The sequence below is a fragment of the Mauremys reevesii genome, linkage group 2 (assembly GCF_016161935.1).
Source record: "Mauremys reevesii isolate NIE-2019 linkage group 2, ASM1616193v1, whole genome shotgun sequence".
NCBI classification, from domain to species: Eukaryota; Metazoa; Chordata; order Testudines; family Geoemydidae; genus Mauremys; species Mauremys reevesii.
Window position 1 is genome coordinate 272352314 of NC_052624.1, and position 23808 is coordinate 272376121.

Genomic DNA, 23808 nt, shown 5'->3' on the forward strand with positions numbered 1-23808 from the left:
TTAGGCCTGAATAAAGACTGGGAGCAGTTGAGTCATTACAAAACCTAAACCTATTTTCCCCAATACTAATTTCCCCCTACTGTTACTCACACCTTCTTGTCAACTGTCTGAAATGGACCACTCTCATTATCACTTCAAAAGTTATTTTTCCTCCCTTGGTATCCTGCTGTTAAGTGAATTGTCTTGTTAGACTGACCTCTCACTTGGTAGGGCAACTCCCATCCTTTCATGTATTTATACCTGCTCCTGTATTTTCCACTTCATGCATGAAGTGGGTTCTAGCCCACGAAAGCTTATGCCCAAATAAATTTGTTAGTCTCTAAGGTGCCACAAGGACTCCTCATTGTTTTTGGTCTTTATGTGTTCCTAGCAGGGGCGGCTCTACTAATTCCGCCGCCCGAAGCAGGGCAGTGCGCTGCGCCGCTCGCGCTGCCGTTCGCGGTCCCGCAGCTCCGGGGGACCCCCTGCAGACGTGCCTGTGGAGGGTCCAGTGGAGCATCCGCAGGCATGCCTGCGGGAGGTCCACCCGAGCCGCGGGAGCAGCGCACCCGCCGCAGTCATGCCTGCGGGAGGTCAAGCGGAGCCGCCGGACCAACGGACCCTCCGCAGTCATGCCTGCGGCAGGTCCGCTAGTCCCCCGGCTCCGGTGGACCTCCCGCAGGCATGACTGCGGAAGGTCCGCTGGACCCGCCTGCTGCCCTGCCGGCAAAATGCCGTCCCACGCGTGTGCTTGGCGCGCTGGGGTCTAGAGCCGGCCCTGGTTCCTAGAGACTCTAACTCTGAAGGAAGTAGCAGAGGTGAGTTTCACTCTGTTAAGCTTGAAACTGTTGCCACCAGAGCTGAACCCACGGTGGCATAATACCACATTATGAAATTCACTTTAAATAAAATAAAAGGCTACACATGCTTGAGCAATGTAGTTAGGTCAACTTAAGTTTCATGTGTAGATCAGACCTCAATGTTGTTCTTGTTTCCTCGGTTGCTTTACTTGATACATTTCTCTAAAACATTTGGGTGTCCATTGAATCCAGTCTAAAATGCAAAGATCCCAGTGGCAAATACAGCAGAATGCTGCTGCAGATATCATGGTCATTTATCATTGTGATTAGTAACAGTATATGCAAATCCATAAAATCATGAGTTCCCTAAATCAGACAAGTGCAATCTGTTTTAGGAGAGAGAGAGTGCAGTGACAGGTAAATCGTAATGATAATTGCCTCTAATTAACACTCCCACAAGCTGATAAATCCTTTACATGTAGCTGAGTGTCACTTGAGAATGTGCAAATTCTTTTTTTCCTTTGAAAACATCAAAAGGAAAAAAATCCAGTGAATTGTTTCCAATCTGTTCCTTGTACTCATCATTATAAGTGAGGGGAAGGAATGCATCAGAAGAAACGAGAAGTGGATTTATAAAATAAGGGTCCAGTCTGCATGCCACATTCTGTTCTGCATAGATACTGATCCCAGCCTCCTCAGTGTAATATCTGGGAAGCTTCTACAGGGTCAGATCAAGGGGAAAAATTGGTGATGGTATTTTTCCAAACTCTACCTACAAAACAAGCTCCACCAATGTATTGTGTGCATTGCTGCTCACAGTAGACTGCACAAATGTTTAAAATATGATCCTGTATATTTTCAGTGTATCACTGGCACTTTCTTGGTTGGGGAAAAAATGAATTGCTGGCTTCTCCCTAACACCACCTATTTGTGGCACCAACATGAGAGTCATTCATAGCATAAAGTGCCTCCCTTTCCTTTCTTAAGCGAAGAATGAAATAGTTAATAAAGTGGATATTTTAAATGCTCATCACTGGATATCTGAGTTAACTTCTCACTGAGATGAATTAGGCAGTTTGCACTCTCAGAACTATTGTTTCAGGCTCTCTGCGGCCACATGTAGACGTCTCTGCATTGGTCAGACTTGGGTCACATGTTTTAGATTTTTTTTCACAAACATAACAGCTAGACACTTACTTTAAAAAAAATGCAAACTGAGATTCTGGAGAATAATGTGGTGTCTTCAGAGGAGGGCTAAGGTGCCATACCATTGTATATCTGCTTTTCCATGTCTTGACCTTCCAGCAGAGAGGTTTGTGATGGTCCTTAGTTCCTGGGGAAGTTGATTCCTCAGGCTTGGGCTGGCCCCCAAGAAAGTCCTATGATCCCCACTGACAAGCTTTAACCTCATGGTAGAAAGTTCCATTGTGCCCAAAAAGCGAAGTTGTCAACCAAGATCCTTATCCTGGAGCTATAGATGATCTTTCTTCTAGGCCAGGCCCAGCCACTGAGTGCCCTTAAGATAGAGACTGAGACTTTGAACCTAATATTCTATTGGAAGCCAGTGTAGGGAGCAGAGAACAGGTTTGATGTTTTGCGATTTCCAATGTTGCTGAAGAGATGCACTTTAGAATTCTGTGCTAATTGGAGTTCCCTATCAGCTGATGGCTTCATGCCTGGGTATACTGCCTTGCTGTACTCTGGACAGGAGGTGATGAAGGTGTATCTAATTGAGATGAGAACATCGTTTGCCAGGATGGGATGCAGCCAATCAGAGATGCTAGAATGCATTACTCATACATGCTGCTAAGTGAAAACTTAGGGTATGGCTACATTTGCAGCTGTACAGCGCTGGGAGTTAAACCTGTCTTTGAACAGCTGAGTAGGGAAAGTGCTGCAGTCTGGCCACACTGACAGCTACCAGCGCACTGTCGTGGCCACATTTGCAGCATCTGCAGCGGCATTGGGAGCGGTGCATTATGGGCAGCTATCCCAGCGTTCAATTGGCTGCAACGTGCTTTTCAAAAGGAGTGGGGGTGGGGTGGAGTGTGACAGAGACCGTGGGAGAGAGAGAGAGAGAGTGGATTTTTGGAGCTGACACTCTGTCAGCACCCTGCCTTGCAAGTTCCGACCCCCTCCCCCTCCCCTCTCTCACTCACTGAAAGCAAATAGCCCTCTTTGTTTTTTTCCTCACACACCAGATAAGCAGCCGCTCCGAAACGGACCCCGCCCGCCCGCCGCGCTGCTTCTGTCCTCAAGCCCCCTCTCTTCAAGCAAACACTAGCTGTGGGCGCTCCAAAGGAAGCCCCCTGCCTCTGCTCATTCACAGCAAACAGTGGCTGTGTTTGTTTTTTTGATAAGCAGCTTCGGGAGCCAGAGTTCACAAGAAAACAAACAGAGGCATCACAAGAAAACAAAGCGAGTTATCTTTACTTAAAAGCATTATGGGAAGCTTCCGGAGGCCAGTTACAGTGTAGTAAGATTATTCCCTGTTTACACTGGCACCCCAGCGCTGCAGCTCGAGCGCTATTCTCTTTATTCCTCTCATCGAGGTGGAGTACATGCAGCGCTGTAGCCAGGGAGATACAGCGCTGTATGTGCCTTGCCAGTGTGGACGGGGAGTGAGTTACAGTGCTGTAAAGCCACCACCAGCGCCGTAACTCTCAAGAGTAGTCAAGGCCTTAGCTTCAGCAAGGAATATGGTATTCCAATGAGCACCCCTAGACTACAGGCTGAATTGAGCAATTGTGGGTGTGTGACGTCAACCAAAGGAGACTGCACTGTGACTGCAAACTCTTCCATATGATTTCTTTTGCCAACCAGAAACACTGCTCTCTTGTACCCAGGGTGGGGTTTTTGACCATTGGCTGGGCTATTGTGTGCTTAAAGGAGAAAGGGAAGATTCCCTTCATAATGAAACATTAGCTATTTTGGTCATGAATATCACCAATCAAACCTCATGACTCTCTTTCACAAACTAGGAAAGGTAGGGCAGGGGTCAGAGTCATAGGTCTCGCATCGGGTCGACTATCCCTCAGTGTGTCTGACATTTTTTGAATGGAATAGAATGAATTTAGGAAACACAGGCCTAAGAACACAAATACTGGCTCAGACCAATAGTCCAGCTAGCCCAGTTTCCTTCTTCCGACAGTGGCTAGTACCAGAGGCTTCAGAGGAAATGAACAGAACAGGACAATTTTCAGTAATTCATCCTCTGTCATCCAGTACCAGCTTCTAGCAGTTTGAGGTTTACAGACACCTAGAGCTTGGGGTTGCATCCCTGACCATCTTGGCTAACAGCCGTTGATATACCTATTCTCCATGAACTTACCTAGTTCTTTTTTGAACCCTGTAATAGTTTTGGCCTTCACAACATCCTCTGGCAAAGAATTCCACAGGTTGACTGTGTGTTGTGGAAAGAAGCATTTCCGTTGGGTGGTTTTAAACCTGATGCCTATTAATTTCATTGAGTGACATCCCGTTCTTGCATTATGTGGGGGGATAAATAACACTTCCCTATTTACTTTTCCACACCAGTTATGATTTTATAGACCTCTATCATAGCCCCCCTTAGTTGTCTCTTTTCCAAGCTGAAAAGTCCCAGTCTTTTTAATCTCTCCTCATAAGGAATACTCCTAATCATTTTTTGTTGCCCTTTTCTGAACCTTTTCCAATTGCAATACATCTTTTTTGAGATGGGGCAACCACATCTGCACACAGTATCAAAGATGTGGGAGTACCATGGATTTATATAGAGGCAACATGATATTCTCTGTCTCTTTTTCTATCCCTTTCTTAATGATTCCCAACATTCTGTTTGCTTTTTTGACTGCCGCTGCACATTGAGTGGATGTTTTCAGAGAACTATCCACAATAATTCCAAGATCTTTTTCTTGAGTGATAGTAGCTAATTTAGATCACATCATTTTATATGTATAGTTGGGATTATTTTTTCCAACATACATTACTTTGCATTTATCAACACTGAATTTCATCTGCCTTTTTGTTGCTCAGTCACCCAGTTTTGTGAAATCCTTTTGTAGCTCTTCACAGTTAGCTTTGGACTTAACTGTCTTGAGTAGTTTTGCCACCTTGCTGTTTGCCTCTTTTTCCAGATCATTTATGAAAATGTTGAATAGGACTGGTCCTAGTACAGACCGCTGGGGGACACCACTATTTACCTCTCTCCATTCTGAAAACTGACCATTTATTCCTACCCTTTGTTTCCTATCTTTTAACCAGTTACCAATCCATGAGAGAACCTTCCCTCTTATCCCATGACAGATTACTTTGCTTAAGAGCCTTTGGTGAGGGACTTGTCAAAGACTTTATGAAAATCTAAGTATACTTTATCCACTAGATCCCCCTTGTCCACATGCTTGTTGACTCCCTCGGAGAATTCTAGTACATTGGTGAGGCATGATTTCCCTTTACAAAAACCATGTTGACTCTTCCCCAATGAATCATGTTAATCTATGTGTCTGACAATTCTGTTCTTTACTATAGTTTCAACCAGTTTGCCCAGTACAGAAGTTAGGCTTAGCAGCTTGTAACTGCCAGGATCATCTCTTAAACCTTTAAAAAAAATTGGTGTCACATTCGCTATCTAGTCATCTGGTACAGAAACTGATTTAAATGATAGGTTACAGACTACACTTAGTACTTCTGCAATTTCACGTTTGAGTTCCTTCAGAACTCTTGGGTGAATACCATCTGGTCCTGGTGACTTATTACTGTTTAGTTTATCAATTTGTTCCAAAACCTCCTCTAATGACACCTCAATCTGGGACAGTTCCTTAGATTTGTTACCTGAAAAGAATGGCTCAGATTTGGGAATATCCCTCACATCCTCAGCCGTGAAGACCAACGCAAAGAATTAATTTAGTTTCACTGCAATGGCCTTATTGTCCTTGAGTGATTTTTCAGCACCTTGATCATCCAGTGGCCCCACTGTTTGTTTAGGAGGCTTTCTGCTTCTGATATACTTAAACATTTTTTTTGCTATTACTTTTTGAGTCTATGGCTAACTGTTCTCCAAATTCTTTTTTGGCCTTCCTAATTATATTTTTACACTTCACTTCCCAGAGTTTATTATGCTCCTTTCATTTTCCTCAATAGGATTTAACTTCCACTTTTTAAAGGATGCTTTTTGCTTTTCCCTGTTTTTTTTACTTTGTTGTTTAGCTACGGTGGCACGTTTTTGGTTCTCTTACTATGTTTTTTAATTTGGGGTATACATTTCAGTTGAGCATCTGTTATGGTGTTTTTAAAATACAGCTTGCAGGGATTTTACTTTTGGTGCTGTACCTTTTAACTTCTGTTTTACTAACTTCCTCGTTTTTGTGTAGTTCCTCTTTTTTAAATTAAATGCTACTGTGTTGGGTTACTGTGGTGTTTTCCCCACCACAAGAATGTTAAATTTAATTATATTATGGACACTATTACCAAACGGTTCAGCTATATTCACTTCTTGGACCAGATCCTGTGCTCCATCTGGGACTAAATCAAGAATTGCCTCTCATCTTGTGGGTTCCAGGACTAGCTGCTCCAAGAAGCCATCATTTAAGGTGTCAAGAAATTTTATGTCTGCATCCTGTCCTGAGGTGACATGTACCCAGTCAATATGGGGAAAGTTGAACCCCCCCATTATTATTGATTTTTGTATGTTTACAGCCTCTTTAATCTCTCTGAGTATTTCACAATCACTATCACCATCTTGGTCAGATGGTCGGTTGTATATCCCTACTGCTATATTCTTATTATTTAAGCATGGAGTGACTATCCATAGAGATTCTATGGTACAGTTTGATTCATTTAAGATTTTTACTTCATTTGATTCTATGCTTTCTTTCACATATAGTGCCACTCCCCCACCAGCACAACCTGTCCTGTCCTTCTGATATATTTTGTACCCTGGTATTACTGTGTCCCATTGATTATCCTCATTCCACAAAGTTTCAGTGATGCCTATCATATCAATATACTCATTTAATATGAGGCACTTTAATTCACCCATCTTATTATTTAGACTCCTAGCATTTGTATATAAGCACTTAAATAATTGTCACTTTTTAGCTGTCTGCCATTACGTGAGGTAATTGAATGGGACTCTTTTTCATTCAACTGTTTCTCATCAGGTCCTACCCATATTTTATGTTCCATCCTCTCCTCCTTACTAGAACATAGAGAATCTCCATTAATAGATCCTCCCCTAAGGGATGTCTCTGTCCGAACCACATGCTCCTCCGTACCTGTCGGCATTCCCCCAGACCTTTGTATAAAAACTGCTCTACAACCTTTATAATTTTAAGTGCCAGCAATCTGGTTCCATTTTGATTTAGGTGGAGCCCATCCTTCCTGTATAAGCTCCCCCTTTCCCAGAAGGTTCCCCAGTTCCTAATAAAGCTAAACCTCTCCTCCCTACACCATCATCTCATCCACGCATTGAGACCTTGCAGTTCTGCCTGTCTACCTGATCCTGCACATGGAACTGGAAGCATTTCAGAGAATGCTACCATGGAGGTCCTGGACTTCAATTTCTTACCTAGCAGCCTAACTTTGGCCTTCAGGACCTCTCTCCTATCCTTCCCACGTTAATTATTATAAAGTTTTTTTTTATAAAGCGCTTTTAATCAAAATGCTTTACAATAGTTAGCTAATGGTACACCATTTGGAAAGATCATTAAATGGTCCGCCGAGACCCTCACCAATTTTCAAGTGGTCTCTGAAAAAAAAAGTTTGAAAACCACTGGACTAGGGGTTGGACTGCTGTGTTGTGTCCCTGAAAGTGTCCTCTCTGTCTCTCATAGCCTCTCCAGTTTAGCCACTCTGGTCTCAAGAGCCTGTGTTGTGTCCTTGAGGGTCATGAGTTGGTTGCATCACATGCGCACATATGCCACCTGCCCAAGAGGTAATCATACAAGCTGCATCCAGTGCAATAAACTGTTTGTTGACTGGTAGAAGGAGAGCAGGCTGTTGGCTGGTACAGGCAGAGCAGATCTATGCTGTTTGAGAAAGCTTCCTGAATTAAGTAGGAAGTGAAGTAGGATGATGGTTCTTCCCAGCATATGGTGCTGGGTTGTGCTATGGATTGTAGTCACTCAAGTTTAATGAAGTGGCAGACCATCCTGGATAGCTCCTTTAAATGGGATTATATGGCTTCTCCAGAGGCTCAGAGGAAAATTCTCTTAGCTTGTAATACAGCCTCAGCCGAAAATCTGGAGAAATTCACTGTGTTTCAGCCTTTGTGTTCTGCCATTGGCACTTGAGTTTCCATCTCTCTCTGTTCATCTGGTGCAGGGTGTCAGAAAACCAAAGATGGTGATGAGTAGGTCAGTTCCAACTGTTCTCAGGTTTGGCATTAAAATTTAATCTGCAGATCTGAGAAATCACTACTGTGATAATCACTAAAACCCAATTCCACAGTAATCAGGTTCTTGCTCTATTTGGTCAGTAGATCCTCTGGTTGTGATGGTCAGAAAGGATAGGCTAAAGGACAGTAGGGGGCACTGGACCAGAATTTAAGAAACCAGGCTTCAATTTCTGTCTTAGCCACAGATTCCTTGTGTGAGCCCGAGCAAGTTACTCAATCTACCTTGTGCCTCAGTTCCCCATCTTTAAAATGGGCTAATACTTCCTTCCCTCATAGGGAATGTTGTGAGGATAAATCCCTCAATGATTATGAAGCACTCAGTTGCTACAGTGATGCACACAAGTACCTACTAGGATAGGTTTTCCCCCTCTCTATAAAATACTGGTTACTGAACTTTCTCATCTTGTGCAGTGAGAATAAGTGCTATGCATAAGCAGTCCTCCCAATTCTTCATGTAAAGATGTGTGAGTCTAGAACCCTGGGTTGTGGAGGCCTAGGTGACCCACACCACCACTGGGGAGCCAGGCAAAGCAGCACCCAACGGTTACTGGAGGGTTAGACACCCCAGGAAGTACTGCCCTAAGAAGCCAGAGCGACTGAACCCTGAGGTTGCCTCATTGGTCCACAACAGTTATTTAAACCTGGAAGTAGCCCCAGGGAACGGTCTGAGCAACAATGCAGACTCTAGCTTGTTACTGCTACAGACCTTGTCTTTGCCCCCTCTTGCTCCTGACTCCTGCCTTAGAGCCCAGCCTGGCTTGACCTTGGTACCCATTTCCTGACTCAGCTTGGTGACTAGTCCTGACTCCTGCCTTTGAGCCCAGCTCAGCTTGACTCATAGACCTTAAGGACAGAAGGGACCATCATGATCATAGTCTGACCTTGCACATAGTAGACCACAGAACCTCACCCACCCATCCCTGTAATAGACCCCTAACCTCTGGCTTAGTTACTGAAGTCCTCAAATCATGGTTTAAAGACTTCATGTTACAGAAAATCCACAATTTACACTAGTTTAAACCCAAGTGACCCAGGCCCCACACTGCAGAGGAAGGCAACCCCCCACACCAGGGTCTCTGCCAATCTAACCCAGGGGAAAATTCCTTCCCAACCCCAAATATGGTGATCAGTTAGACCCTGAACATGTGGGCAAGACCCACCAGCCAGGCACCCAGGAAAGAATTCTCTTGACCTTGATACGTGTCTTCTGACTCAGCCTGGTAATTAATCTCGACTCCTGCCTTTGACCCCTGTCCAGCAGACAGTACTGGCCCAGCCACCTATGCCCTGGTAATTGCACTTCATCTTCTTCATCTTGAAAACTCCCCTGGAACCAGTCCAGCCAACAAGCTTCAATTGCCGGTGGGTTTGAACTCTCCTTCCAATGGCTCGACATGGGAACAGATTAACCATAGTCCCTGACGTCAAAGCACAAGGAATAAAAAGGAAACAAGAAAAAGCAAAGAATGGAACAGGCCTGATGAGAACTGAGAACAAATCAACCACCCACCCACCCATAAATTTCTGAAGCGTTTTAGCTGCACCGTTCCAACTGGCTTTCCTGGGAGGTGGGGAACCCACAGGCCTCAGGCAATGGTTTGAGAATGAACCCGTGACTGTCTAATGCATGTTATCCATCCTAGACACAGTCCTGCCTTTGTTGTCTATACAATGAGGTAATTGACTATCATGCCATTAGGCAATGCCCTTGCTGTCAGCTCATATCACAGACAAATTATCCCAGGGCAAAACCCTCAACAGTAAAGGGTATTGTTTAATTATGTCACTTAGGAATAGTGAGGGCCTCAAGTGAAGCAAATAGAGCCCCTGTTTCAGGCCAAAAAGGGGAACAGCTTTATCATTATTACAAATGCCCCCCAAGGGCAATGTATAGCCTCCTAGTGCTCCTTGCCCACAGCTATGTAATTATTCAGCGTGATCTCCCTTACCATAATTCACCTGGCTATAAGAGACCCTTCACACTCCCACCAGACATCATTAGAATGATGCTGCACAACATGGACACTCAGAATTTCACAGCAACAGCAGAGCAAGAGCTTGATTCCTCCTACTTTAAGGGACTTTATCCAATGTCTGTGGAAGTCATTGATGCATTGACATCAGTAGGTTCTGGATCAAGCCCTATAAGCACATTTCTCCCATTGGAGATACAAGAGACTCTCCTACAGCTGTCACCAGCAGGGCGCCTGTGATGTAGGGTTGAGTCCTTCTGATTTTCACCAGTAAAGGACGTTGGTACACATGCATACACACACTAGCCAGCTTATAGTCTAAGGCCGCCATCCATGCTTAATTTTGCACAATGGGAGTTGGCCCATTGGCTTAAATGGAACTACTCATGTGGTATAAAGTTAAGCACATTTATAAGTCACCCAGAGAAGACTTTGTTTCAATTCCCATTCCCTCAATCACACCACACACACCTACAACCCAGCTAGTGAAGGAGGGGAAGCCCATTATAGTTTTTAAATTAAACTTTATACACACCAATTCAATAAATGCAAACCTTTCATAGGTCAGCTCACTCTCATGTATTATCTATTTAGCTCATTAGACTAACTATCCTTTTTGATCGGTTTCAGGATACCAGTAACATGACTATGCTTTAAAAGTATTGTTGTTCTTCAAAACTTGAGAGTATTGTTATGCTGGAAGTTGGACGGCTCCCAGAGAGTATGTCTTTAATCTATGGCAGTGTTTCTCAAACTGGGGTCGCCGCTTGTGTAGGGAAAGCCCCTGGCAGGCCGGGCCGGTTTGTTTACCTGCCCCGTCCGCAGGTCCAGCCGATCGTGGCTCCCACTGGCTGCAGTTCGCCGCTGCAGGCCAATGGGGGCGGCTGGAAGCGGCGGCCAGTAAGTCTCTCGGCCCGTGCCGCTTCCAGCAGCTCCCACTGGCCTGGAGCAGCGAACCATGGCCAGTGGGAGCCACGATCAGCCAGACCTGTGGACAGGGCAGGTAAACAAACCAGCCCGGCCCGCCAGGGGCTTTCCCTACACAAGCAGCGACCCCAGTTTGAGAAACACTGATCTATGGGGTAGTCTCAAACGTCCCTGAAACTGGTGGGCATCATATCCACCTTTCATTCAGGATAAATAATGGAGCAGTTAAATGCCCCTTTGTTTAGTGATAGCTGAAGCAATAAAAGCCATTGCCCAATTCACCAAAACAAAGCTGTAGTGGGAGCTGAGCCAGGGTGAATGTAAATGCACAGGTGGATAATATTTGATACAATTGTGTGTGCCTGTGAGTCAGAATCAGCCAGGAGCAAAAAGCCAGCAGGACACAAGAGAAGCACTGGTAACATGGCCTTGAGAGAAAGCCAAGAGAGATCTTTTTGGGCAGAGTGCTGACTGGAAAGAGGCTGGGAATTGTGAGCAAAGAAACTTTGTCCTGTTGTTTGATTCTGGGACACAGGACTTTGATACAATCTTGTTTATTTATAAAGAACGTACACAAAGAAATACCTGATTCTATCATCTAGTTCTCCTTTTAATGGAAACAACCTGCAAGGCCTAAACACTGGCTAATCCAATGAACTAAAAATGGGTATAAGTATTTTTTATGAAATGATGGTTACCTTTGGTTACTGTTAGAGGAGAGATCATCATTGACCCCTCTTAAATTAGTCAAGCTGAAAGAAAATTTAATTTACTTTTCATTATTTATGGTATTTGTTTGCTTTTGGGATTTTACTTATCTGGATAGTGAAATCAAACTGGTGATTTCCCTTCCTGTTTCTGGTCAGTTTCACTTATTGATTCTCATCCTGATACTCTCTGGCACAATTCTGCTATGTCTGGATTTTAATTGACATATGGGAATATTTATCTTTCAGTGAAACAGGTATTTTGATTTAAACCTTTTAAATAGGAATATTTCTATCCATATTAAGTTTCCTGATCCCCCTGCTTTTTAAGAAAAATCTAAAATTGAGAACCAAAATCAGTTGGCAGTATCTCTTTAAATTCATTTCAGTTTTGTAGTGACAGTAAAATGGTAGCTAATGTACAGTAGCTGCTCCTTTTGCATAATGATTAGGTCAAGGATTTTGGCTCCAATTTCTTCTTGATTAACTACATTATGTTGATTGCTTTATGCTTCTTTTAATCTTGAAGATTATTTCTTTTTTGCCACTTTTATTCTTTTCTGCCCTTTAAATATCATTGCCCTTTTTGTTCCCTTTCAGAGCCATTGTGTGATTTGTTTCCTTTTCCCTTATTTCTTCTGCTATTATGTAAGTAGGGGAATGGTCCCACTGTTGTGGGGAATTTTCCCGGCTTCTGTACTATGCCAGTGGAATTGGATAGCAAAAGGTTCTAAGTCCTCATTCCAACTTCCTTTACCCGGAGGCCCGCCTGACCTCGAGGACTCCTCTTCCACTCTCCCATGAGATAGAGTCCTCGTAACCCTCATAAGGTTGGTCCCAGGATTCCTGGAAGGGTTAACCCCCAGTCTCCTTGTGGTCACTTAGGACAGGAGCTAGGGTGTCCCCACGCCAAGGTACTCTCTCCTCACTGGCCACTTCCCTGACCCTCTGATCACTACACTAAGTTTAAAACAATACAATTTATTAAACAGCAACTGTAAGAAAAGTCAGGGAAAAATTGAAACGGTTAAAGGAACGATGGACCCCACACAATGGGCAGGGGGAACACAGGAAACAGCAGTCTCTGGGTCTTAAAATATTCACCATCTGTTCCTCACACGTCCCAGGCTATCCCCCTGGACCTGGCTGCACTGCGGTGATACCACGGGTAAGACAGCTGCTCTGGTGGCCACATGGCGTCAGGCTCTAGGTGGCAGGACCCTTCTCCCCAGCATCAGCCCTCCTGTCGGGTTCACGTCCCCCCTCCTGCCGCCCCCTTACCCTCCAAATCCAGCCTGCAAGGCTGTCTTGCTTGGCGCCGTCTCCCTCTGCTGGGCCCTCTCTGCCCAGGGTCCCACCTGGCTCTCACCAGCTGCTCACCGCACTTGGCTCCAGGGTTACTTGTGGCATGGCCAGCCTCCGCAATCCTGGCTGTGGCCCCACAGCTCCCCACTGCAGCTCAGCCCTGGCTCTCCATCAGCACAGCTCGTCTGCGCTGCTCCAGCTCCTGGCTCTGGTCTCCTCCAGCTCTGCCTGCTTTGGCTCAGTGCTGCTGCTGCTCTGCCTCCAGCTCAGTTCGGCCAGCTGCTCTCTCCTTAGCTCTGCCCTATTCCACCCCTGACAGCCCCAGGTCACATGAAGGACAGGCCCTGGACTCTGCATTTCCTCATTGGCCTGCCTGCCCTGTCAATCTAGTTGACTCAGAGTGTGGGCCTCTCTCCATTGGCTCTGGGGACTGTCATTCTCAACATCTTGATTTCTCTTCAGCCCTTTCCCTTTCTCCTGGTATTGGGAGAGGGCAAACTGAAAAAGAACCCATTAAATTTCAGTAAGGGACAACAGTCCCCTTTCGTATTCATTCATCTTGGTAAAGATGCGTCAAATTGAATTTTCTTGTAGATTAGAAACCTGTGTTTATTTTTGTTGTTTTTAGAAAATAACATTTTAAAGTTTTTTTCTGACTTCACTAGTTCTTACAAAACCTGTAAAGTAAGAAGAGACCATCAGTGGAATCTGATCAAATGGAAAAGAGTGCAAGCTTGGCATTATCACAGGAGAGCCAAAACAACTTCAGGGATCAAATTTAACTCTCGTCAACCCCCACTGGCTTCAGTGAAATTACACCAAAGTGGAATTTGGCATCAAAAACACTTTCTGGGATTCCAAATGTTCTCGGAAAGCAGGCAGGATTTTTTTTTTTTTTAAGAAATGAAGAAAAAATATACAATCTCAGTAAGCTGCCAGTGTCTAAATAACATCCCTTCAAGAGAGCTCGGGTTAAGAGAACATCAAAAGTCTTCTTTGTTGGGATTTACAAGGCTGTATGTCTGGTTATCCTCTGTTCACAGTCATAACCTTTGCTAAAAGGCCTGAGTCAGTGCAGAAGGCTTTAGAGACCTTGTAGATATTGCTGTCATGCATTATTATTTGTATTACCCTAGCGCCTATGAGGCCTCGTCATAGACCAGGACCCCATTGTGCTAGGTGCTGTACAAACAAACTCTGCGTTTCCTGTATTACCTCTCAAATCCTGAGATTATTGAGTTGTTTGATCCAGCTGGACCTCAACTGAGATTTCTCCTGGGTAGGACAGACAAACAGATCTTTGTTCTTGTACAGATGTATCATTCTGTTCAAAGACAGTCGCTCTGGGAATTTGTTCATGTGTAGGCACTTCTGTAATCTTCATTGCCATAGAAGACCCCAGGGGAGGCAGAGAAATATTATCACCCCTCCTTGTCCAGCTAAGGGAACTGAGGGGCATTAACTAAGTGAGAGCTAGAAAATGTTGGCCCATGGGTTTGTGTAGATTGCGGACTTGTCTTGATTACAGCCATCGGGCAGCTACATAACTGTAAACTTTGGTGTAGACAGGCGAAGTTGCTATTTTCAACAGTGAAGTGCACCCTAGTTTGTAGCCAATTAAGACTGAGCTCTACTACTCTGAAGGCAGGAGCTATGCTTATTTGTACCTGAGCACGAGTATGGCTCTGTGGAGTCTATTGCAAATAAATAATAATTTGCATATATGTAGAATAGAACAGGAGGAAATGTTACACAGGGGAGAGAAATGTGCACTGAAACTCCAGGGAAGACGTCTTCCACAGAACCAAAGTTAAATACTTGCCTGGGATCTAGTGGTGTCTGTCAGTGTAGACAATGGTGTCACAGGGATGTGTGAAACTGGTTCTGGAAATTAGAGGCAATGTTGGAGGGAGGAACTGGCTTTCCAGGAACATCCATATGTACAAGATTTTTCATGAATATTTGTGTAAAGTGAATAAAAAGAGGTGGAAATGTGATTGTGACCACTGGTGTTTGGAGGGGCCACGCTGAGATTGCTCAATCAGGCCAAACTGCAAAGAATGGGACAGACGATCCCTCAAACTGGTGGTTATTCTAATAATTAGATTCACCAACCCAGCAACAAAACAGTTTCTGCAATAGCTTACTGGTTACCCAGAAGCCAAAAACACAGCTCCCTTACAGCAATCCCCGCTTTGGGCTCCCACCCAGAAAGCCAACTCAAATATGATGAGGATTACTGAAAATCTTGTTCATCATATATAAAGTCCTACCAATCCCAAGAGATTGGACACATTACCCACTAGGTCAATGACTATTTCAGATCTTACTCAAATATACGCTTACAGCCAATTCTTATTAAATAAACTAAGATGTATTAAAAATGAAAAGAAAAGAGAGAGTATTGTGCTTAAAAGATCATTAAACATACAGATATAATAGAGTTCTTAGATCAGTTTCATAGTTGAGGTGGGGAGCTGCTGAGTTGCAAAATCCTTTCCAGAATCAGTTCCATACATTATAATCCAAATAGGCAGTTCATGTATAGGGTTTGTTCAAATCCTTCCATAAGAATTAGCAGGGACTAGTCCAGGATGCCTGGAGACCTCAGTTTTAAAACCTCCTATTTCCTATGTATACACTGGTAATTAGTTGCATTCATCGGTATAAAGTAATTGTCTATTAAACAGTTCATAGACAGTTTACTATTAACCTTAAAGACAAATATAGACAATGATATTATTATACCCAAGTTTAATCTAAATGTTAATATTCCCTTTTGATCTCTAATCAATAGAATACAACAACAGACAGGAACCTTTGGTTACATGGTTAACTAACAAGAGATAAGTAAACAAATACAATTAGTATTACCTCTAATTCTTGAACAATACAGGTTTGCACTTCAAAGCCCTAGTCTATCTAATGTGCCTTTGTTAGCTATTGATAAGGAATGGCCCTAATTATCCTTTATATACTTTTCTAATATGTCTTTAAAGATGGAATTTGAGTCCTTTAGCCTGCTAGTTGCTTAACCCTTGCCGGCTCAATGTCACAGTGATCAAAGCAAAATCCCACTTGGAAATCCTCCAAATGCCCGAGCCAATGCCCAAAGACTCCCACTGACTTCAGTGGGCTTAGACCAGGCCTTTTATTTTTGGCTGCAGTATGACCAGCTTTAAGCTATTTAGGGCAGAAGCTCTTTAGGACGTGGCTTTTTTCACGATGTGTTTGCACAGTGCCTAGCACAGTGGGGCCTTAAACTCAGGCATTACTGTAACACAGATAATAGCAAGTTCCAAGCAGGAGTCTTGCTTCCACCTATGAGAGAGCTTGTGTTGATATTGACCTGTTTTCCAGTTTTCCAAAGTGTTATCTTTCATCGGGTGGCTCATGGTTACGAGTCTGAGGATGCCCAATGAATTTCCAGCCCTAGCATGACCAGCAAATAGCATTTTGTTCAATAACACATTCTGTTTTGAGGTTCTGAATCTCTATGCTTATATTTCTGATGTTGTAAAATCTCTTCTCTGGTTGACTAATGTGTCTCTAGACTTTGAACTCTGTGATCCGATTTACTGAAAGTTTTATTATGGTTCATGAAGAGGAAAACATTTGATTAAAAATGGTACTGCAGAAAGAAGATGCTTGGATGCACAGTAAAGCCCTGGGGAGAAATGTTTCCTGCCAGGAAGGGGGATTTCTTGAAACATGAGCATACATAGAAGTATTTTTCAGCAAACAGCTGTTTTTTCCCCCCTTGTGATTTGGTTTTAGTACTTTTTGGGGGCCTGCCTTCACTTCCCCTGAAGTCAATGAGATCGTTGCCATTCACTAGAATCAGAGCAGGACCAGGCCCCATGACAATAACCCAGCAGCTGTTCACAATTGTACTTTGTCATCGGTTTTTTAAGAACTAAAGGGTTCAAAATACTGAACCCTGATAGAAATATGAATTAGCCTTGAAAATGATCACAGGGTTTCACATTCTGAATAGGCCGTCTACAAAAATGGCGAACCACTTTCCCTGCCGATCAGCCCCGCTATCATCATCAAAAAGAGACCTCCCTGGGGCAGCTTCTTGTTCCATGAAAGGCTTTTCAGCGTCTTGGCAGTCCGTTGCACCCTTTTTCCCCAGTGGTGGATTTTAATCCTCCCTTCCATTGACCTTGTGCAACGCTCCACCTGTATTGGAGGCTATGTTGGATCAAAAGAGCAATGGGAGAGGTGCAAGTAAGTTGCTCAGAAGCAGCTTCATGGTGTTTAGAATTTTTTTTTTAGAAAAAGGGGACCTCAAAACAGCTGCTTGGGGGGAGGGTCTTGGGGACTTCAAGGACTCCGGGGCACTTGAAGCAGTTCTTTGGGGGGAAACAAAACTGGCGCAGGGGTGGGGGCGAGGGGGAAGGGAGAACAGGAGAGTTCCTCTGCCCCAGGTGCACTGCTGCAAGCAGGCCAAACAGACAGTGGTGGAAACATCTGGTTAAGTCTGGAGGGAGGCTGCCCAGCATTGGGAGGGAGGGAGAGAGAGAGAAAGAGAGAGAGAGGCCAGTAGCAAGTGAGGCAATCAGCACCAAAAAAGAAGAGAGACAGTAAGTGGGGAGCCAGTGGATAGGGACCCCAATGGTCAAATTGCATCATTGAAGGGGTGCCAGGAGCAGAGCTGAAAGGGAGAAAGCCCAGTTCAGGAGGCGCAGGAAAGACAGAAATAGTTGAGGTAGCTGCAAAAGGGACAGTACCTAGAAAGAGGAAAGACAGAGGTATTAGGAGACAAGAGGAAAAGTTAAAGGAAGAACTGTACAATTAAATAAGAGGCCAAATAACTAAAGAGTCTCTAAGTAAAACGTAAGAAATTATTAGAAAAACATTGTTAGAAACCTATGAGAAAACTAAAATAAGAATGAAATGTTACAAACATTCGCTGTAACAAAAGATAAACTGTAATGAAAGAGAAATGGGCTAAGAAATAAAGAGGAAGTGAGCGGTCACGAAAATAGTAAGGACTGTGACACAAACCATCTGGACAGCATCTTAAGACATGCAAGGTGAGGTGGCAGGAATAGAGAAAATATCAGAGAGCAAAAGGACCGCAAATCAGAAAGAAACCAACACATTGCATCAAGGAACACAGGTCTTTAATTAAGCTGGAATTCAAAACAGTAAACAAAGATTGCACAAGAGGATTGTTCAAGATATAACTAAACATCCGAAGAACTCTTCCTCCAGACGCTGGGCTTACAGAGGCTGAAAACTGAGAAACTGAAATGGGAACATATGACACTGGAGTTTATGCTCCAGTGCATTATATTATCTAATTTCCAAATTGTGTTATTTCATAAATGGAGATTGTTACCTATAAAGTGAGTTTAATTAAGATAATAGTAGTTAATATACACTAAATAACAGGAGTCGTTTACAGTGTAACTAAGCAGTAGTTCCTGCTAAAACTAACTCTGATTTACTTGTGATTATTCCCCGCTTAACTGATTTCTGTTTTACCTCAGCTGACTGAGATATAACATAATTTGGCTTCAAGATTCCTCTGCCTCTCCTCATTGTTCTGATTCAGAAGACCCCTCCATTGAGCTCATTACAACTTGCTCACTAGATTTCTTAATTCTCCAAACATATTTTCTTGAAGTCTAACACCCTTGTACCACTGCATACCACTTCCTTACACGCGGAGCTCAAGTAGTTTTTACCCTTAGATTCAACTTATTAAACTTCGCCTCATACCCCACATCCTGTCTGTCAGCACAGTAGCCCACAGACCAACTGTCACAGTTCAGGCCAACTGCACCTGTATTTCCCCTCCATGCTCCACCCACGGCACCCTCTCTAGGCTCCCTGATCCTCAGCCATCACCTTTCCTGGCGAGATACCTGGCCTCTCTCCCTCCTGACTAGGATTTTTCCAGACTGCATTGTTCCCTGCCTACACTTTGATATTCCCAGGAAGTCAGACTGCCAAAACAACCCTCTATTTGTGTAACACTGACAGACCCCGGTCGTCAGCGGGCAGTTTCGAACCTGGGAGCTCAGGAGCTTAGTGCATGAGCCAAAAGTCAACTGACTGTTATCTACAGCTGTAGAGCAAACTCATTAATCTCTCTCTCTCTCTAAGTGGTCTTGGTGCCACTAGAAGGGACACAACACCACACCCAGGAGCATGTGCATTACATACTTTCCCTACTTGAGGAAGCACATCCTGAGCTTCAGAGACTTCCCAGTTGAAATCCCACACAAGCCCCCACTGTAATGCCGACTGACCCCAGTTGTTGATGGGCAAGATTGAACCTGGGACCTCCGGAGTTTAGTGCATGAGCCTCCACTGTGTGAGCTAAAAGCCAACTGGCTGTTAGCTAAGGCTGTAGAACAGACTTCTTTAACTCTCTCTAAGTGGTCTCAGTGCCACTAGATGGGACAGAGCACCACACCCAGGAGAGGTTTGGGTTACATTTGCACTCTGCTTTCTCTCCAGAGGCTACGAACAGCTGTAATTGCCAGCAGCGATGTGTTACCCCACAACTTTTTATAAGCAAGCACTTTTATTCTTAAGATGAAAGCATTACAGAGAAAACATTTTAAAAAAACAAACAAAAGAACCTAAATGCATGTTAGAAAGTTTTTCATAGATCATGCCCTCCCCACCCCCAACCCAACTTCAGCCTTGGGCTTTAGTACGTGTCAGTCCTTCAAAACCCACGACTGGGTTTCCCTGTGGTTACAAGTTCACAACTGTCTCAGATTCAGAACCAGACCCACCATGAATAGATCAGTCTTTCCTTTATACAGCTTGAGCCTTTGATGTTGGCCTCATGCAACAGGTGATCAGCAGACAACAGCACACTCCTCAGGGCATAGCTTCAAAAGGCTGGGTTTTTGCATAACTGGATGTGGAGATTTTGCATTCACCTCCCTCTAGGTATTTCCCAGGAAACCCACTTCACACATATTGTCCCAAAACTCCACTCTTGCCATGGGTTGTTCAATATAGTCCTTCAATCTTCCAGGCCTCACCTCACATCTCTCCCCTGAAGAAGTTACATACAATCCTGGACACATCAACTTTGCAGTTCATACAATGGACCCCAAAGATATGGTTTTTCAAGAATATTGCAGGAAATTGCCATATTTGTCAGACCAACTACTGCTATGTTTGTGTAGCCCTGGCTAAATTACTTCACCCCTCTGTGTCTCTGTTTGTCCTTCCACACTTTTGTCTGTCTTGTCTGTGAGCTCTATGGAGCAAGGACTGTCTTCACCACGTGTTTGTACAGCACCTAACCCAGTGGTGAGCAGCCTGTTGAGAATCCCAGAGTGGCAGGATAATCATCCTTTATTCATTATTTGCATTATTTGTCTAGAAGCCCATTAGGTTAGGCCAGTGGTGGGCAACCCGCAGCCCGCGCTGCTTCCCGTAGCTCCCTTTGACTGGGAACGGCGAACTGCGGCCACTGGGAGCTGTGGGTGGCCGTGCCTGCGGATGGTCAATGTAAACAACCTGTCTTGCGGCCCACCAGCGATTACCCTGATGGGACGTGTGTGGCCCACGGGCTGCGGGTTGCCCACCACCGACCTAACCTAATGGGCTTCTAGACAAATAATGCAAATAATGAATAAAAGTTGATTATGCTGACACTCTGCTGCTCAGGGATTCCCCAACACTAGGAGAATCCCCATGTAGTTGTCTAAACCAGCTTTCAAGGCTCCTTTGAATCACTGCAGCAGCACATAACAGAGTTATTATGGGCCACAATCCGTCCCAATGACTACAAGTCCTACAAAAAAAAAATCCCAGGAATGGCAAACCCCAATTAAACTACAGTTTGTAATACAGCAATGGAATTTTGAAGGGGACTCTTCCTTCTTCCAGAGAGGGGAGAGGACAAAGGGGGAGATGAACTTGAGGAGCAAGTGCGATGTCCTTTAGCTCTTTACTCTCACTGCATTAAGAGTGTGTGGAGAAGACGAAGAAGAAGACAAAACAGGTACCAAGGGTAGGCCAGTCACTTTCATGTTAAATATAAGACTGATTGTGGTTAATACACTGCAGGAACACTTCGCGCACAATAAATCCTTGTGAAACCACGAGCCTATTGTAGTAAGTGCAGGCCCTGATAAAGGCCCAGTATGAGGCCTGAGGCCTGAACTGAAGTAATGAACAAGACTTAGCTAAAGAGCAAAGTAAGGCTGTAAGCTGAAGGCCGGCTCAGTTCACAGAAGCTGGCAGGAGAAAGGCTGACATAAACATATATTCACCTAGCATATCGGAGTATAAACATAGCATTAGAACACACTATACTGAAACATTCCATAGATAACAAAAGGACAGGCCGACCCATCCCAATGACAGGGGCAAAAGGGTAAAATGATGGATAGAGTTGTTTTGATCGAACCAGCATATACAAGGTAACAGGCGGCACCTAAATACGTAGAAAGGTGGAACCTTGCTACGTAGAGGGGAGGCCCCTCAATACATCAGGTGTGATGTGTAACTTGTTTGTATCTGTGTATAAAAATGCATTCCTAAGGCGGTGCCTTTGTCCAGCCGAGGGGGCAGTGGAAACTCCCGCCACTGACTGAGCTGAGTCCATTGCCAAGAGGCACTTTCTCGTAGTATGCCCTGAGTTAGGCTAAGAAACCTACAGGGAACTGCCATTGTGTCCGAGGTCGCAATAAACCTAGTCGACGTGACTTTGCATCTTACTGGACTCTGTGGTTATTGGAGGTTCTCGTCGGGTCTGCTGTGTCAGCTATCTGCGCAGAGCTGGGGCAGCACACAGAGGGAACTCACACATGCAGCCGAGTAATATCAACATTGGAGAGAGCAGAGCACCACACCGGTACAACTCTGACAACACCTATCATCACCAAGGTCAGTAAGCGCTACAGGGGAAGCTGCCACAAAAGTGTCACTTGCACAGGTTCAGGCTTCCTGGGGCCTGATTTAAGTTTTTCCAAAGTTTCTTTTTTTAAAAAGTGTGTGTGATAGGTGCCAGGTATCTACACACACACATGCTACATCTGACAGATTGATAAGGGGCCAGATCCCCACCTGGAATAAACTGGTGGAAACAGTGTCTCTGTTTCTTGATTGAGTCGCTCTAGGTGCTGGAGGGAAGTGCAGAGTGTGCTAATTGAATAAAGAAGCCTCCAAGGGAGATTTCCATGGTGCTTTCTGGACTGCTCCACCAGCAGACACCAGCAATACAGGGTACAACACTTGGTATAGAGCATAGGCTCAGCGTTGGCAGTCAGGATTTTATTGTAGGGCTCATGATATTTGATATTTTTGTTAAAGCCTCAGCTCCAGGAGTCATGTGATTAAGTGAGAAGTTCAGCTTTCCTTTAAAAAAAAAAAGAGAGAGCAAGAAAGGATGAAATCCAGCCTGAATGAAGTTAATGACAAAACTCCCATTGACTTCCATGAAGCCAGACTTCATTCAAAGTTTTTAGTTCTCTGGTTTGTAGAGAACAAATTGAAAACATGAGCCCTAAACATTAAAAAAACCAGAAGGCTAATAGAAAGCATCCCAAATGTATAATTTAAAATCTCATGATTTTAAAGCCAATCTCATGCTTTTTTGCAGGGGGTCTGATTTGTGAATCTTGAATACCTGGGGAAGGGGAGACTGTAGTATGAAATCATGGGCATGGGGGGAGGGTGGCATCCGGTGGCTGTTGCTCAGCATTATTTTAGTATATTTCAGTTTACCTAACTGTGCAATATTCTACCATGGGAGAAATCACCAACTGACGGTCAGTGTATTCACTGATCCATGAAGAATGAGAGCCCTTCTCATTTCACTGAAGCTAGAGTAACTGCAGTGTCAATATTTATTCTCTAAATACTTATGTTGTAAGCTCTTTGGGGAAAGGGTTGTCTTTTTGTTCTGTGTTTGCAGAGCCCCTCTCAAAATGTCAGACTGGGGCATGAGCGGTCTGCTGTAGTGGTCAGAGCAGGAGTTCGGCATCAGGTGGGTCAGATACCAGGAGGTCAGAGCCCAAAGCAAGCCACAGGGCAAAACCAAGAGTCAGATGTCAGGTTACCAGGAGATAGGGTGACCAGATAGCAAGTGTGAAAAATCGGGATGGGGTGGGGGGTAATAGGAGCCCATATAATAAAAAGCCCCAAATATCAGGACTTTTCCTATAAAATCGGGACATCTGGTCACCCTACCAGGAGATCAGTCGCCAGGAGCAGGAGCTGCAGGGGAAGCAATTGGATGCAGGGAGATTCCATGGACAGCCTCCTGTTCCTGTGCTGGTTTTATATAGAAGCTGTGAGCCAGTCAGGACTCCCAGCATTCTGGCAATCAGATTCCAGGACCGGTGTCCTCTGTCAGGGTTCAGATTCTATTCTAGCAGTTGCTCGGTCACTGGGTGGCAGGTTGGCACTTACTAGTGCCTAAGAACCCCATGGACCAAGTTTCAAGATCTGTGGTCCCTGACAAAACTCCTTTCCCAAGGGCTGCCCTCAGGATGATGTAGGACCAGGCTTTTGGGGGTAATTCCTGTGCGTATATATTGGGGCTGCAGGAGCACATACATTTTCTGCAGGCTCCTAGGTATGTTCCTTGGGATCAGACCCCTCCCAGTTGTTAAGATGCCAGAGCCTTCTATATTTAATTTGAAGTCCAGGATCTTATAAACCATGTATTCTTTGTGGCCCTGTACCTGTACCAGTGGAGGAGGTGGTTGGATCCCGTGAGAGAAACGGTTTTCTGGATAGGGTTTCAAAAGTGA